This window comes from Protopterus annectens, chromosome 1.part0 (genome assembly GCF_019279795.1).
Source record: "Protopterus annectens isolate FY-2018-M chromosome 1.part0, PAN1.0, whole genome shotgun sequence".
Classification (NCBI taxonomy): Eukaryota; Metazoa; Chordata; order Ceratodontiformes; family Protopteridae; genus Protopterus; species Protopterus annectens.
In genome coordinates this window covers 905390812-905405760 of record NC_056725.1, presented here as the reverse complement: position 1 = coordinate 905405760, position 14949 = coordinate 905390812, and positions in this window count along the sequence as shown.

Below are 14949 nucleotides of genomic sequence, written 5' to 3'. Positions count from 1 at the left end.
GCACTACTCAGAATTGCCTTTATTCATAATGCTTAGTTACATGTCTTAGACTCAGCTTCCCCCCTTAGCAACCACTAAACGGTGGCCATGTTGTTTTTGGTCTGCTGGTCCCTGCATTGTAAATCCATGTATTGCATAAAACCCACATTTGTGGGTTTATAACCTTCATTTTTATGTTTTATACAATGCAACCGTTTGCGCGGGGCTGCGCTCCGTTTAAACATTTCATATTTGCATCGGGGTACCTTGCCAATGGCCACATATTTGGCCATTGGCATGCTGCCTGACACATATGCACCCTTTATTTGGAGCTGACATGGCTCCATTGTGATTTTTGCAGAAACTTACTCAGTTGTCAACTGAGTACATTTCTGCAGCTAAAACGGCTCTTACACGGGCTGCTTTGGGCTTTGTGGATCACTAATCTACCTCATTTGCATGCCTTACAGCTGCAAGTGAGGTGACTAGCATATCCACGCCCACTCCGTATAAGAGACGTTTTAGCTGGTCTCTTACACGGACTTTAGGGCTGTTCCTGGATCGCGAGGCTGCATGGAGTCTTACACTACTCTTAGACTCCGTGTAAGCCTTCGTGAATCCTGCCCATTGTTTTTCCCACTCTGTTCAAACCACCAAAATTTGTGTTGGTATTGTCACCACAAAACGCAATGCAACTGTTTTTATTTAACTTGAATTCATCAATACAGTTCAAACATAAACTAGATATCTCATCTGACGTTTCACATGGCAAGGAAGCTACTTTCAGTAACTTTGACTTTATCCCTTCATTTATGTCAAAAAACTGAACTACAAAAGGAAACATTTTTATATCCTTGTGATTACTTGCATCAGTTGAAATGCCATAAAAAGGGGATTTATTTATCTCTTCAATGCTAGTTTTCTTGCTGAATGGAGCTAAAACACCTGTTATCAGGGCTGATTGCTTTCTTCTGGCAGAGCTAAACTTTAATGCAATTGATGAGTCACTAAACATAACGCTGTTTAACTTGTTGACACAGTCATTTGACCTAAAGCTGTGATGGTGCTTTACCGTATGGTAGGCCTGAGCAAGTTCAGCAGCTCTAACTTTCGTTTCTTCATTAGAATCGTGTTTTATAAAATAATTGTTAAGAGACATACTGCTACTTGGGGCACTCAGTCTGTTCCTGTGTTTCACTGATGTGATGAGTTGTTTTATATCTGAACGTCCACCATGACCAATACTAAAAACACTATTGCAAACTGTGCATTCGGCTTCAATGTCATAGCGTCCCTTTTTAATATAATTCCACTCTTTGGAATACTCCTCCATAAACCTACATTGACGCTTGGGCATAATTATTGTCTATATGAGATGATAATATAAAATTAAAGAATAAAGTTCAACACCCAAAACAAACACCTGTCACTCTGACATGAACAGGCCGGCAGGGATCACACATAAGACTAACACATTACACGCTGCTACAGGTCTGTCTATATGGCTATGCTTACTTCTAAAAGTTTGTAGCACTTAGACTAGAAGTGCTTAGTGGAGCCCCTGACTTGATATTTGCTGGGGGCCCCCAAAATGCTAGCACCGGCCCCGGTTATACTTTATTGTCTTTGCTCCTAAACTACAGTGTACCTTCTTACGTTCTCCATTGTAGAGTTTCTTTGGCCATCTCTTCCTTGCTCTATGTTCACTTTAAATAATCGCGCGCGTCCAGTAGTAGCCATAACAACAAGGTCTCATGTTCTTTACACTACTCAAAAGTCTAAAAAATGAAAAATATTAAAACAAGATCAGTTTCGCATACAGACTGACCTTAACGTTATCAAATTTACATACATAAAAATACGCAGCTGTTATCGCCAAATAAGTTTCACATAACACCCCAAAACCCCAAATTACATATTTTAAAAAAGTAGCTTTCAAGAAATTGTGAAACATCTGATATGATGCTGTAAAATATATTTTTCAAACTTTCCTTCAGATACCATTCATTTCAAATAATTGCAACAACACACATACTCACCTTCTTCACCACCGTTTATCTACCATAACCTGCCAATCAAAACAATGAGGTGGGATTTAGTTTACTTGACACGCACTTTACAAAAGGGGAGGATGTGCTATCGCTTTTTGCGATGCATTGTTGGTGTTGCAGTTTTTAACTGCTCATTTTGTCATATTAGCTACGGAAATAGAGCTGTAGTCCCTGCAGCAAAGGAAATAGTAAAAATGCATGATTTAATATTGACAATGTGACATTGACAACTTCAGTTATGTTGAGTTTCGATTTTTCTTATCAATATTTATTGTGTGCTGTGTGGTAAATGAAGGAAACGTATATCACAAGTGTGTATGGTGGAAGAAGCCACTTTTTTATGCTTAAAATGACCTGCTTTTGTCTTAGTTCAATGGGCACTTCAACCCCTTATATACAGGTGTTGCGGTTGACATGTAGAATATGCTTATGTACACAATCATGCTTACCACTATCAGTCGGTCCGTCATCATCATCATCAATGAGGAGTAATAATGGTTTGAAAACTTGTGTTGAGGCACTTGTGGGTTCGGGTGTATGGAGGGACAGCACCAGTCTGCATTTTATTACGAAGCACAGCATTTACACACCCACTCAAAATTATACGCAAAAGAGAACGAGCATAGTGGGCAGCAAGTATCTGTATGGAAAAAAGCTGCTCCTCCCTCATCTGTTACCCAGAAAGGTAAACAGAAAATACCTGTTTATTTTTGCAAGCTTTTCAGAAGTAGCCAAAATATTACATGAAGTTATATAATTAGGAAGTTTTAGTGATTTTCGGGACACCGGGTACGATCGCGAAAAAACAGGACAATCCCTTTTTTACGGTACGTTTGGTCACCCTATATTAAGGCCAAATTGATGGATGCTCCTCTTGATAATAAAAATCTCTTTCGTTCTGCAGCTGCTGAGCTTTTTAAGTGGTTTCAAGAGAATAGTAAGGCCATGCAGGAATTGAAACACAATTTTGATTCCCCTGTTCCCAAATTTTAGAGGAACTATCCTTCCAAGCCTGCTTTTGTCTGCAGACAATCTCACCCTCCTCCCAAGGAGAAAAAGAATTTTAGGAGGGTTCCTCCAGCTAAGTCTACTGAGACAACTCCTTTTCCAGACAAGGCAGGTTCTGTCTCATTACATTCTTCCCTCCCTCCTATCTCATGTTCCTTTATCTCTTTATCTTCAACTGTCTCTTCACAATTGGTTAAGGATGACTCAGGATTCTTGGGTTCTGTCCATCATTCATCAGGAATATTTCATGGTGTGGAAATCTCTTCCTCCTTTTCTAGGCATTCCTCAATCTCCTCAGGACCAGCTCCCCTTTTTTTTTTCCAGATGTGCTGCAGAGTCTTTTGTCTCAAGGGACTATCCAAGCAGTTTTTGCTAGGGGAAGGGGTTTTATTCCAGGATGTTTCTGGTGTCCAGGAAAGAAGGCACCTGGATACCAACCCTTAATAATCTTTAACAGCTCAACACCTTTCTGAAGGTTCCTTCCCTTCGAATGTTGTCTCTTTAGAACCTATTTCCTCTTCTTCCTTAGGCTTTCCTAGTCTGTCTGGATCTCAAGGATGCCTATCTTCACATCCTTATTCATCCCCATGTCAGGAAGTTTTTGTGTTTCTCTGTTCCTTCCTTGCATTTTCAGTTCTCTACTTTGCCCTTTGGCCTCTTTACTGCCCCAATGGTTCACCAAATGCTTCGGTCCTGTGATTGCCTTCTGCAGGATGAGGGTCGGTTGAAATGTTTCCCTGCCTGGATGACCTTCTCATTCAAGCTTTCTCTCTGGGAACCCTGCTTCAGCACCTTCATTATGCTATTTACCTCTTGCAAAGCCTAGCATTTATGGTAAATTTCCAAAACAATCCCTCCTGACTCCTTCTCAGGATCGTGCTTTTCTAGGTTGCAGGCTCCAGACCATTTGTATGCTGGCATCCCTGCCTCCTCCCAAGGCTCTGACTCTAATTGTTTATTTTCAGTACCTTCTCCCTCTAGTCTCAGTTTCAGTCAGGGAGTATCTACAGGTCCTGGGTTACATGGCATCCACTGTCCCTATGCTTCCTCTAGCCAGGCTCCATTTGGGAAAGCTTCAGTGGTTCCTGAAGTCAGTTTGATTTCAGCATTCTTTTCCTTTGGATTTTCTAGTTCCTCCTCTTCCATGCCTCAACCTAGAGCTTTAGTAGTGGATTCATCAGCTGTCTCTCAACCCAGGGCTTCGTTTCCAGCCCCCAGTCCACTCTCAGGAACTAATTCAGATGCTTCAGACTTGAAGTGAGGAACTTCCCTTGGCACTCTGAAGGTGCAGTGCCTTTTGTCAGTTCATCAGAGGGCAAACAATATCAGTATCAATGAGATGAGTGCACTCACTTTTTTGGTCTTCAGGCCTTCCACTCCCTGTTTTGCCCGGGTCCTGTCAAGGTCTTTACAAACAATACAACAGTGATGTGTTACATCACCAAACAAGGAGGGACATGGTCGTACCTCCTATGCAGACTAGCTATACAGGATTGGGATCTTGCTGTCCAGTATCAGGTCCCTGTTCAGGCAGTTTATATTCCACAGAATATAGTGGCAGATTCTCTGAGCAGGTCCATAATGCAGACTCTTGAGTGGATTCTTCACAGAGATGTGTTTCTGCACAGTGTCCACCAGTGGGGAACTCCTCAGGTAGACTTTTTGCCTCCCCTCTGAACAGACAACTTCCTCTCTTTTGCACCAGAGCTCCTAGCCCTCTGGCATGGAAGGTGGATGCCCTCTGTTTCTCTTGGAAGGGGATGCTTCTTTATGCCTTCCATCCAATTTCTCTCATACCAAGGGTCCTGTTCAAGATAGAAAAGGACTTTCCCAAAATCTTGTTGGTGACTCCCTTTTGGCTCAGACAGCACTGGTTCCCTCTTGTTCTGCACCTAACTAAGGGCAGTCAACACAGGTTGCCTCACAGGATGGACCTACTCACACAAGATCCCTCATCCATCCTCACTTGTCCACTCTTTAACTGACACTGGGGTGATAGGGTTTTGATCCCCTTTAGGCACCTTGTTTCTGAAGATGTGCTCTGGGTTTTGCAGGATCCCAGAAAACCCATTACTAGGAAATCTTATTGGTCCAAATGGAAGACATTTTCTCTATAGTGCCTTGCTGATAAGAAGGATCCCTTGTCTGTGGAGGTTCCTCTGTTGCTTTCTTATTTGTGTGAATTGCTCCATGCTGGGTTGGCTTACTCTTCTGTTAAAGCTCACTTTTCAGCTATTTCTGGCTTTCTGCCTTTGACTCCTCCTTTAGCATCTAGGTTTGAGGTCAAACAGTTTCTAAAAGTTGTCCTTTATCCTTCCTGGGAGCTAAATGTTGTTCTTGAGAAATTGACTCAGGCTTTTTTGCCTGCAGCTTTAGCTTCCTTGGAACATTGTTCATAGAAGACTGTCCTTTTAGCTCTTAGTTCAGCTAGAAAGGTGTCTGAGCTTCATGTCTTTATGGGTGTTCCTATCCTTTTGTTTTTTTTCATAGGGACAGGATGTCTCTCCGTACTGATCCTTCTTTTATGCCCAGGGTGGTTAACTAATTGTCTCTTAATCAGCCTATTAATTTGCCCAATTTTTGCCTTGGATTTACATAAATAGCTCAGGTATTATTTGGATAAGACTAAAGACATTCACAAGTCTGGGCAAGTTTTTTGTTTCTTTTGATCCTAGATCTCTTTGGTTTGGCTGTTTCTAAATAGACCATTTCTTCATGGATTTCTAAGGTCATTTCTTTTTGTTATTCTTTTAACAGGAAAAGCCTTTCTGCCCCTGTAAAGGCTCATTCTACCAGGGGTATGGCTTTTTCTGGTGCTTTCTTTAAGGGCTTGAATACTAATTCCATCCTTGAGGCTACTTACTTGGTCTTCTGTCCATACTTTCACCAAACATTACAAACTGGATGTTGTTTCAAGGGCAAGAGCTCGATTTGCCAGAGCTATGCTGCATGGTTTTCTGGAGGGTTCTTCTGGGCCTTCCTCCTCTCAAGTTTTTTCCTGAGCTTTTGCACTCTTCCTAATGTAATGAACATTGCAACAGTAATATTGAAGGACATAGTGTAGTTGTGTAAAATTTTACCATAACAGTAGACGTCCTTCTCTTCAGTGTTGCAGTATTCCCTCTCCTCCTCCCTTTTCTCTTCTCCCTTTTTTCCTTTCTGGATGCATATGTTGCTCTTTTTCTTTGGACTGTTTTTCACCCTGGGGCTCTATATTTGTGAGGTATAACATTCGTATGCCATCTTTATGCCCTACACCATGAGAGGGGAGCATACATGTGACACACAATGTCCCTATTACACCCTAAGACTTTGGTATACTGGCTTGATGTTAGGCTACCCTTGATAGGGGATCCCTTTACTGATGAATACAGGAACGGTGAAGAGAAGGATGTCTACTGTTTTGGTAACATTTTACACAACTGTACTTTTTCTGGTGTAAATTCCTTATAAGTGATACACTGGGTGCATATGCACTCAGACCCAAGAACTTGGTACTATCTATTTATCAACAAGCACACCGCACAGTAAAATTTCATAAATTCATTTTTTTTCAGGGTAAGTCTCATCACACTTTTATGTTGGGTCCTATTTCCTCTTAATTTATTATTCTCAGTCTAATGTTACCATAACGCAGAGGAAGACTAATCAGTTAAATACAAGGTAAGACTGTCTCACACTTTGGAAGTCTGTGATTTCTGACAAGTGAAATCACATTAGAATTTGATGAAACAGGCACAAATTCTACACGGAGAAAGAAAACAAAAATGAGCAATTACTACCTCTAATAATTAAAAGCAAACAATCCCTAATCTCCGCTACCAGTATGTAACTGAGCAGGGGGTCCCAGGATGTATGAAGTAATGAGGGGCTGACCTTTTTAAACTCAGAAGGTATATGTTCCCTGACAGTAATCCGAACAAAATGCTTTGCAAGTAAGGTTTGCCTGGCCAAACCATAAACATCCAAACACCAGCGGCCAGCAAAATACAATACAACGACACTGAAGTCTGAAATATGATTCCAAATAGTAATTTATTTCATATAATAATAAATACTTCCAAACCGGTTTCGGCTATCAAGCCTTCATCAGTGGGTAAAGTTTCCCCTCAATTAGGAATGATGGGTATTTATACAAATCCCCAACCAATAGAAAATATGGTACAGCCCAACCAAATGGTTAAAGTGCATTTCTACGTTTCAAACATAAAATAAGGTTCAAACATGGTATTTCATACATCAAAACAAATAATATTTGTGTAATGCTGAAACAAAAAAGTGAACAATAAAAAAATAAAAATATGAAATAAGTTTGGAGGAAGCAAATGATATCAAGTTGTGTGATGAAGAAAAGAAAAAATAATGCTCTAGAGTGCATCATGTTTGTTATATTCAGTTTGGCTAAGGGACATCTTCTGTATGTCTCATACATTGCAATCTTAGTCAGGGAACTTATTAAGTGAATTTGGTTTATTGGTTAATTATAACACATGTATTCTAATATACATATATATATATATATATATATATATATATATATATATATATATATATATTTTTTGTGTGTATGTCTTAATATATAATATGTGAGCATGTCATATAAGGAGACAAATGTCCTATCCAATTCTCTAGTATTTCATAAAATCTAGAGTTACAACGGAGTATCCTATTTTGTAAGATGTTTATACAAATGACATGCTTCATCATATCAAGCGACTACATACATATTTGTGTATTTATAAGAATTTTGAACACACAAATATACTAGCCCACAGTAACAATCAGCTAGTCAATTGTTCAAAATATTTATACACAGTCTTAAAACTGTTAGCAAATGATTATAAAATCATATATATGTATAACAATTGACACATTTATTTCAATAAGTATGTGTGTATGTATATATATTCCTGTATCATATATATGCACATGAAAGGACAGATGTTCTATCTGATTACTCGATATATTTCAACAGAAGACATTCTCTACTTAGACATAATATATTCATACATATACAACTACACCTGACCTTATGAAGGCCTACGGAAAAAATAATTCATAATTACCACTAGCCAATAAGTTCTTGTAATACAAATGCCATCTTCGAGCTATTTACAAGTGATCACTAAGACCAGGGGGAAAGAGTCCCCCGAGATTGATGATCCAATATTTCTCTTTATGGTTTAGGATGGCGTGCCAACCTTGTTGGTTACTTCTATCCCTTGTGATTTTGTCAATGACCATGAACATAAAGTTTGCAGTAGTGTGTCTATGTAAAGCACTGGTTTCTTTTCTGTTCCTGATATCACTTTTGTGTTCAGTCATTCTTGTTCTAAGTGAGCGAGAATTCTGGCCTATATAGAAAGCTTTACATTGCCAAGTAGCTAGATAAATGATCCAAGTGCTGCTACAGTTTCCAAATACTCTGGAATTATACACTCTATTAGTGTTTGCGCTGGTAAACTCTTTCAATTTGCTTACATGTGAGCATGAGCTACAATGACCACAGGGGAAGGTGCCCAAGAGTTTGAGCAAACACAAGCATGGGAACCAGGATGAACTCTGTAGAAGGGTCGATACAAACACTGTTGAAATAACTGGTCACAATTATCAAAATGTGTTGAATTTATCGGATGTAAGACTTACAAGTGAACAAGAACAACTTCTTAATAAAGGCCTTGGTGTTATACCTGGTTTCTTTTCTGTTGAATATAATACAGTTAATGATGTATTATCTTTTTGTCGTAACCTTAACTTAAAGTTATTCTTTACAGATAAAACCTCTCAAAGATCTGAGGATTTTAGATTTATAAAATCGGATTTCCAACCTCCTATGCACAAACATGTGTCGATATTTCTTCAGTCATCTGTGAACTTGGTCAGCCACAGTCCTTCCGTGTTGGCCTGTACCTCCGAGAAATATATACCGAACAAGAGAGGTCCCAGGACTGAGCCTTGTGGGACTCCACTTGTAACTGGTTTGGAGTCTGACATGGCTCCAGCAATTCTAACCATGTGGGTTCTGTCCTTGAGCCAGTTTGCAACCTATCTAGTGACATAGGGGTTTATATTTAAGCTGATGAGCTTATCTATAATGCCCGAGTGTGGTATTGTATCAAAGGCTTTTGCGAGGTCCAGGTAGGCTGTGTGGACCACCTTCCCCTCGTCAATGGCCTTGGTAACTGTTTCAAAGAAATCAACCAGGTTTAAGAGGCAGGATCTGCCCTTAACAAAGCCGAACTGGGTAGGATCCAGTGTCTGTAGGTCCCCAATATCTTTATTTATGAGGTCCATGATGATCCTTTCCATAGCTTTGCAGACCAAGCTAGTCAGGCTTATGGGGTAATAGTTTCCAGGATCCATTGAGGCAAAACCTTTGTGGAGAGGGACCACTGTTGCTGTACGCCACTCTTTGGGTACATATCCTGTAGTAAGACTGAGATTGAACAGTAGTTTTATGTTTGGGTTTAGCTGTTCTTGGAGTTCATGTAGGACGCAGCCCGGGACACCGTCTTGATGCTGTGTTGTTTGCTTTGGAGAGGGCAGCTCTTACCTGAGCATCTGAGATGTCAGGGGGGCAGCACTCTGCTGGGATAGATATTTGCCCTTTTGGTGGGAGAAGTTTGCGCTGAACCTGTCAGCTAGGATGTTGGCAATGTCTGTGGGTTTGATGTATTTTTTGTCATTTTGGACTAATTCTGAGCATATCTGGGAATTTCCACGCAGGTTCCTAACATAACTAAAGGAAGCCTTGTGATTATCCTTAGTGTCCTGTGCAATTTTTCTCTCGAAGCTGGCCTTAGATGATTTTATGAGTGCCCGTAGTTTTTTGCTAATACTGATCAGAGATGCCTTCCCTTTTTGGGATTTTGCTCTATCATGTAGTAGCTTCCTCCTTCTGTTGTATAGTTTGTTTATGGCTGGGGTCCACCAGACAGGACGTCTGCCTTTGGAGGATTGGGTCTTGGTTTTATTTGGGATTGCATGATCCATGCATTCCTGAAGGTGTTCATAGAATGTGTTTATAAAGGATTCTGCGGTCTGGGACGTATTTTCCACAGGCCCGGGGGCTTTAAAGGATTCCACCTCGGTTTTGAGGAGTGTGAAATTTGCTTTAGAGAAGTTTTTCACTGTGGTTTTCAGGGCAGGGGGTGGAGTCGGGATATGAATATCCAGTGAGATTAGTTTATGGTCTGATCTTACCAGTGAGGGATACACTTCTGGTCTGGAGCATAGAGTCCCTATGTTGGTGATGATCAGGTCCAGTATGTTTTCCCCTCTTGTGGGAGTGGTAACAAGTTGTTCCATAGCATTTGAGTTTATAAATTCTAGGAACCTTTGGGCTAGGGTGTTGGAGCTAGAGTAATGCTCCCAGTCTATGTTTGGGTAGTTGAAGTCGCCCAATATAATGGTGTTTGGAAAGACCTTCATATTTTCCAGTGTCCTCAGGAAGGCCAAGTGGGGTTCCTGGGTTTGGGAGGGTGATCTGTAGCAGGCTATAAACTGGAAGGCAGTTTTACCCACTGTTAGTTGCACATGGATAGTCTCTGATGCTTCGTGCTGTGCCACCAACCTGGAGGTGTGGGTATCTTTGACGAATATTGATACTCCCCCTCCTTTTGTGGTTCAGTCCAAGTTTTGGGGCCGAAAAGCATGGTATGAGATATAACCTGGTAGTGCTGGGGTGCTCTCGGGAGCCTTGAACCATGTTTCTGTTACTGCACAGATATCGATGTCCTCCATGCTATAGTAATTGTGGTCCTTGTAAAATAACTATATCCTGTAGTTTTGAAATAAAAACTGCTTCCCTTAAAGGATATAAGGGAGAGGAGGTAATGGAGGGAAGGAGGGTGGTGAAGAGATACTGGAAGCACTGTCTGCTAGTACTTTATTCCTGTGCACCATGTTAGGAGAGAATACACCACTGGCCTCATGCTCATGTCCACTACAGGCCTCCGTGGCACAAATTCTTTTTAAACGTGAGGCACTTCTGGCTTACTCGGGGTGAAATTGTTTATACCAGCAGGCTGATTTGCATTACTTTATGCCACCTGTGAAAACTGACTTCCAAAACTGGACACTGTATTTGACATGTACTTTTGCCATTTATCTATACAGTATATATAGTTAGCTAATTTTTGCTGGAGACCCCCTCCCCCATCCCAGTAAGCAAAACATTATGTAACAGTGCTTAAATTGATAGCGTACCACTGACACTCTTTACATCCTCAAAGAAACCTATCTAACAACATAAAATATATAGGCATAATACCATATCTAGGCTTATGTGGCTGTGTATTGAATCATGATTCATGTATCATATTTAAGTTTTCATATTATGAAAGTTGTAAAGCTGTACATAGTAAGGTATTGATCATAGAAAGTAAAACTCCATTCCACACAAAGTTATTAGGAACACTTTTTTCTAATGCTGTTAGCATTTTTATCATGGGTGGTAAATTTAAGAAACAGACTGAAACTGTTGACAAATGTCAGAATTTTTTTTCAACCTTTCATGCCAGGCTTTGAACATTATGGTACTATATGCAGAATGCAACCCATGCATATACTTTACAAAGCAGATCTAAAAACAGTTTACCTTGTAGTAAGCTAAAAGGATAACAGTTAATGTTTTCAGAGCTTGTCTCGCTTCCTTTGTGATCCACTGCTGCCCTCTGGTGATTACATTTTGAATTGCATAATATAGTAATTGACATCAGATGGAAGTTTACAAGTTATTAAACTGACATTATTAAACTGACCTAATATATGAAGTCACAAGATTCTTCTTTCTTTATAAATAATTGTTTCAACATCTATGCTTTCTCTCAGTATAAATGTATGGTTGTATATATACATGCATATATCTATCTTTTACTTTTTATTACAATAGTTCACAATTTTCACATTGTATGACTTGTATAGAGACTGTACAATTCATATCTGCTTATGTTTTCATGTATAATTAAGCCTTTACTCTTCAGAGTTAGATTTTGTTTCAGAGTAAGTGGGAGAAGATAAAGTATGGCACAATGTAGATCATTACCCGTTTAGATTAAATAAACATAAAGATTCAGTTTTCAGGGACCATAAATAACCTTTTCTACAAGCCTTCATATGAGGAACAAAATAATACTCATCCAAACATATACACTTATTTTGTACTCTTATTACTCTTACTACAAATGTGCTTTTACAGGAAAATGTATTCTACCCTATTTGCTCTTTGGTAGTGCTATTTCCTGGGATTCAACTATGAGGCCACACAATGTATAATTAGAATCAAAAGTGTAGCAGGCTCAACCAGTGCCCTGGGCCAGTACTATGAACCAGGGCCCCACCTACTCAGCTCAAGTGAAGAGCAAAAAAAAAAAAAAAAACGACATTCTTTCTAGTGGAACACTAGTCAGGTGGCCAGCTGCATGACATATACCTTCTCCAGCCATTCAGATCCCGTTTCTGTGCTCTGTCCCCAACCCTTCTTCAACACAATATCCCAATACCATGCATGTAGCATATCTGCAACTATGTGTGGCAGCACACACGCATAGCCATGTGACTGCACTAACTGCTGAGAGCCATAATAAGGGCTGCTCAGCAACGTTTCCAGCTGTTTATGCATATGAACACGGAAGAAATGGGTGTGTAGGACAGTCAGAAAGGGGAAAGTGCAAGCAGAGGAACACAAACAGGGGCATGAAAGGAAAGAAAAACTGGGATGAAATGGAATGGGATGGGGAAGAAAGGACATTTTTTATACAATATGTGCCTATTTATTTAAGAATGGGAGAGGGGGGAAGATAGAGAGGTTTTGGATAGAAAAGACAGTATAGTGGTCATCGCAGGAGCAGACAAACAGATACAGAATACAGACATGTATGGTATAGCATAGGGTTTTAGTACATTGCATCTGGCCCATAGCTGTGAACCAGAATCTGCCTTTTAGCCAGAACCCCAGTGTACAGTGCTCACCTATGCCGTACATGGGTAGCCTCTGTATCTGTATACAGCGCTCACCTCTGCCTTGCATCATAGCCTCTTTATCTGTGTACAGCACTCACCTCTGCCTTGCATGGTAGTCTCTGTACCTCTGTACAGTGCTCACCTCTGTCTTGCATGGTAGTCTCTGTATCTGTGTACAGCGCTCACCTCTGCCTTCCATGGGTATCCTCTGTATCTGTGTACAGCACTCACCTCTACCTTGTCTGGTAGCTCTGCCTGGCATGGGTATCCTCTGTATCTGTGTACAGTGCTCACCTCTGCCTTGCATGGTAGTCTCTGTATCTGTGTACAGCGCTCACCTCTGCCTTGCATGGGTATCCTCTGTATCTGTGTACAGCACTCACCTCTACCTTGTCTGGTAGCTCTGCCTGGCATGGGTATCCTCTGTATCTGTGTACAGTGCTCACCTCTGCCTTGTGTGGTATCCTCTGCATCTGTGAACAGCGCTCACCTCTGCCTTGCATGATATCCTAGGTATCTATGTACAGTACTCATCTCTGCTTTGCATGGGTAGCCTCTGTATCTGTATACAGTGCTCACATTTGCCTTGCATGGTATCCTCTGTATTTGTGTATGGTTCTCACCTCTGCCTTGCATAGTAGCCTCTGTATCTGTGTGCAGCCTTCACATCTGCCTTGCATGGGTAGCTTTGTATCTGTGTCCTCCATAAATTCCTCACCAGGTACCTCTTACCTGTATATAACTGCTCTACTGCTGATTCTGACACATCCTGTCTCCTGGTGGTAATTCTCTGCTGTATCTGTTTGCAAACCAACATGTTGTATAACTGCACACTTGTGAAATATTTTGCTGCATGTTTCTGGAACATACTGGAGGGCACCAACAGAGGTATCTAAAAAGCCAAACCAGGTCTTCCTCAGTCTGAACATATGTTTGATGGTGTTTTGAGTCTGAGATAGGGCAATGTTGTATGCATTCTTTGCAATGACCAGTGGGGTTTTTCCTGGTGTCATAAACCATGTCTCAAGGGCACTTATGGCATTGCCAATAAGATGCCCCTGGGAAAGTACCCTGCACAAAACACTGATGAAAGTTGCACTTGAATCAGATGTTGGAATCTTGGGTACTGAATGGGTAGGGCAGAGACACATGATATTCTATGCATTACAGATCACATGAGTGTTAATGGAATGGAATCCCTTATGGTTCATGTACTGCTGTTCTTGGGTCCCTGGTGGGAGCTTGATGTCACTGTGGGTGCCGTCAATGGCACACACTACCAAAGGAAATTGAGACTTTTTCATAAAATGCCTGCATAGTGTTGTTTTTTCTCCCCTGTGAAGCATGAGAACCATATAGATTCCTCCATATGCTGTAGCATGGCATTGGGAAAGTGGTGTAGTTTCTGTGATGCAGATGCCTGAAATACACTCAGCATGTTACCTGTTGGGTGATGTAAATTTTCAGTGCTATACATATCTTGATGTCCACAGCCTGCATATCAGGGTAACACAGTCTTACCATGATCTCATGCATATTGTCTCTGTCCATACATTAGTGGCCTACTATTTCTGTGTCATGGAGAGGATGAAAAGATGTAGTGAGATTCTTCTGTGATACATCAGGTGACATTGTACACCTTTGTGGCAACTGGCTACTGGCTTCAAGGCAGCCTTGTACATTCACATTTCTGCTAATCCTACTGCAAACTCTTGCATTATAATGCAGCCTGAGTCTCTGTTCTCCTGGATTTTGTGGTTGTAAATTTACATTGATGGTCACAACACAAGTTGCAAATTTATTATAAGTTTTTGAATTGCTCCACTATTTTGTTTACCCTTATTTGCATTGCCATTCCCTTCATTATAATAATGATGCCCATTTCCATCTCGTTTTATGCTCATGTGCATGTTATGCTGGCCATGATATTTCATATTGTTCTGAAAGA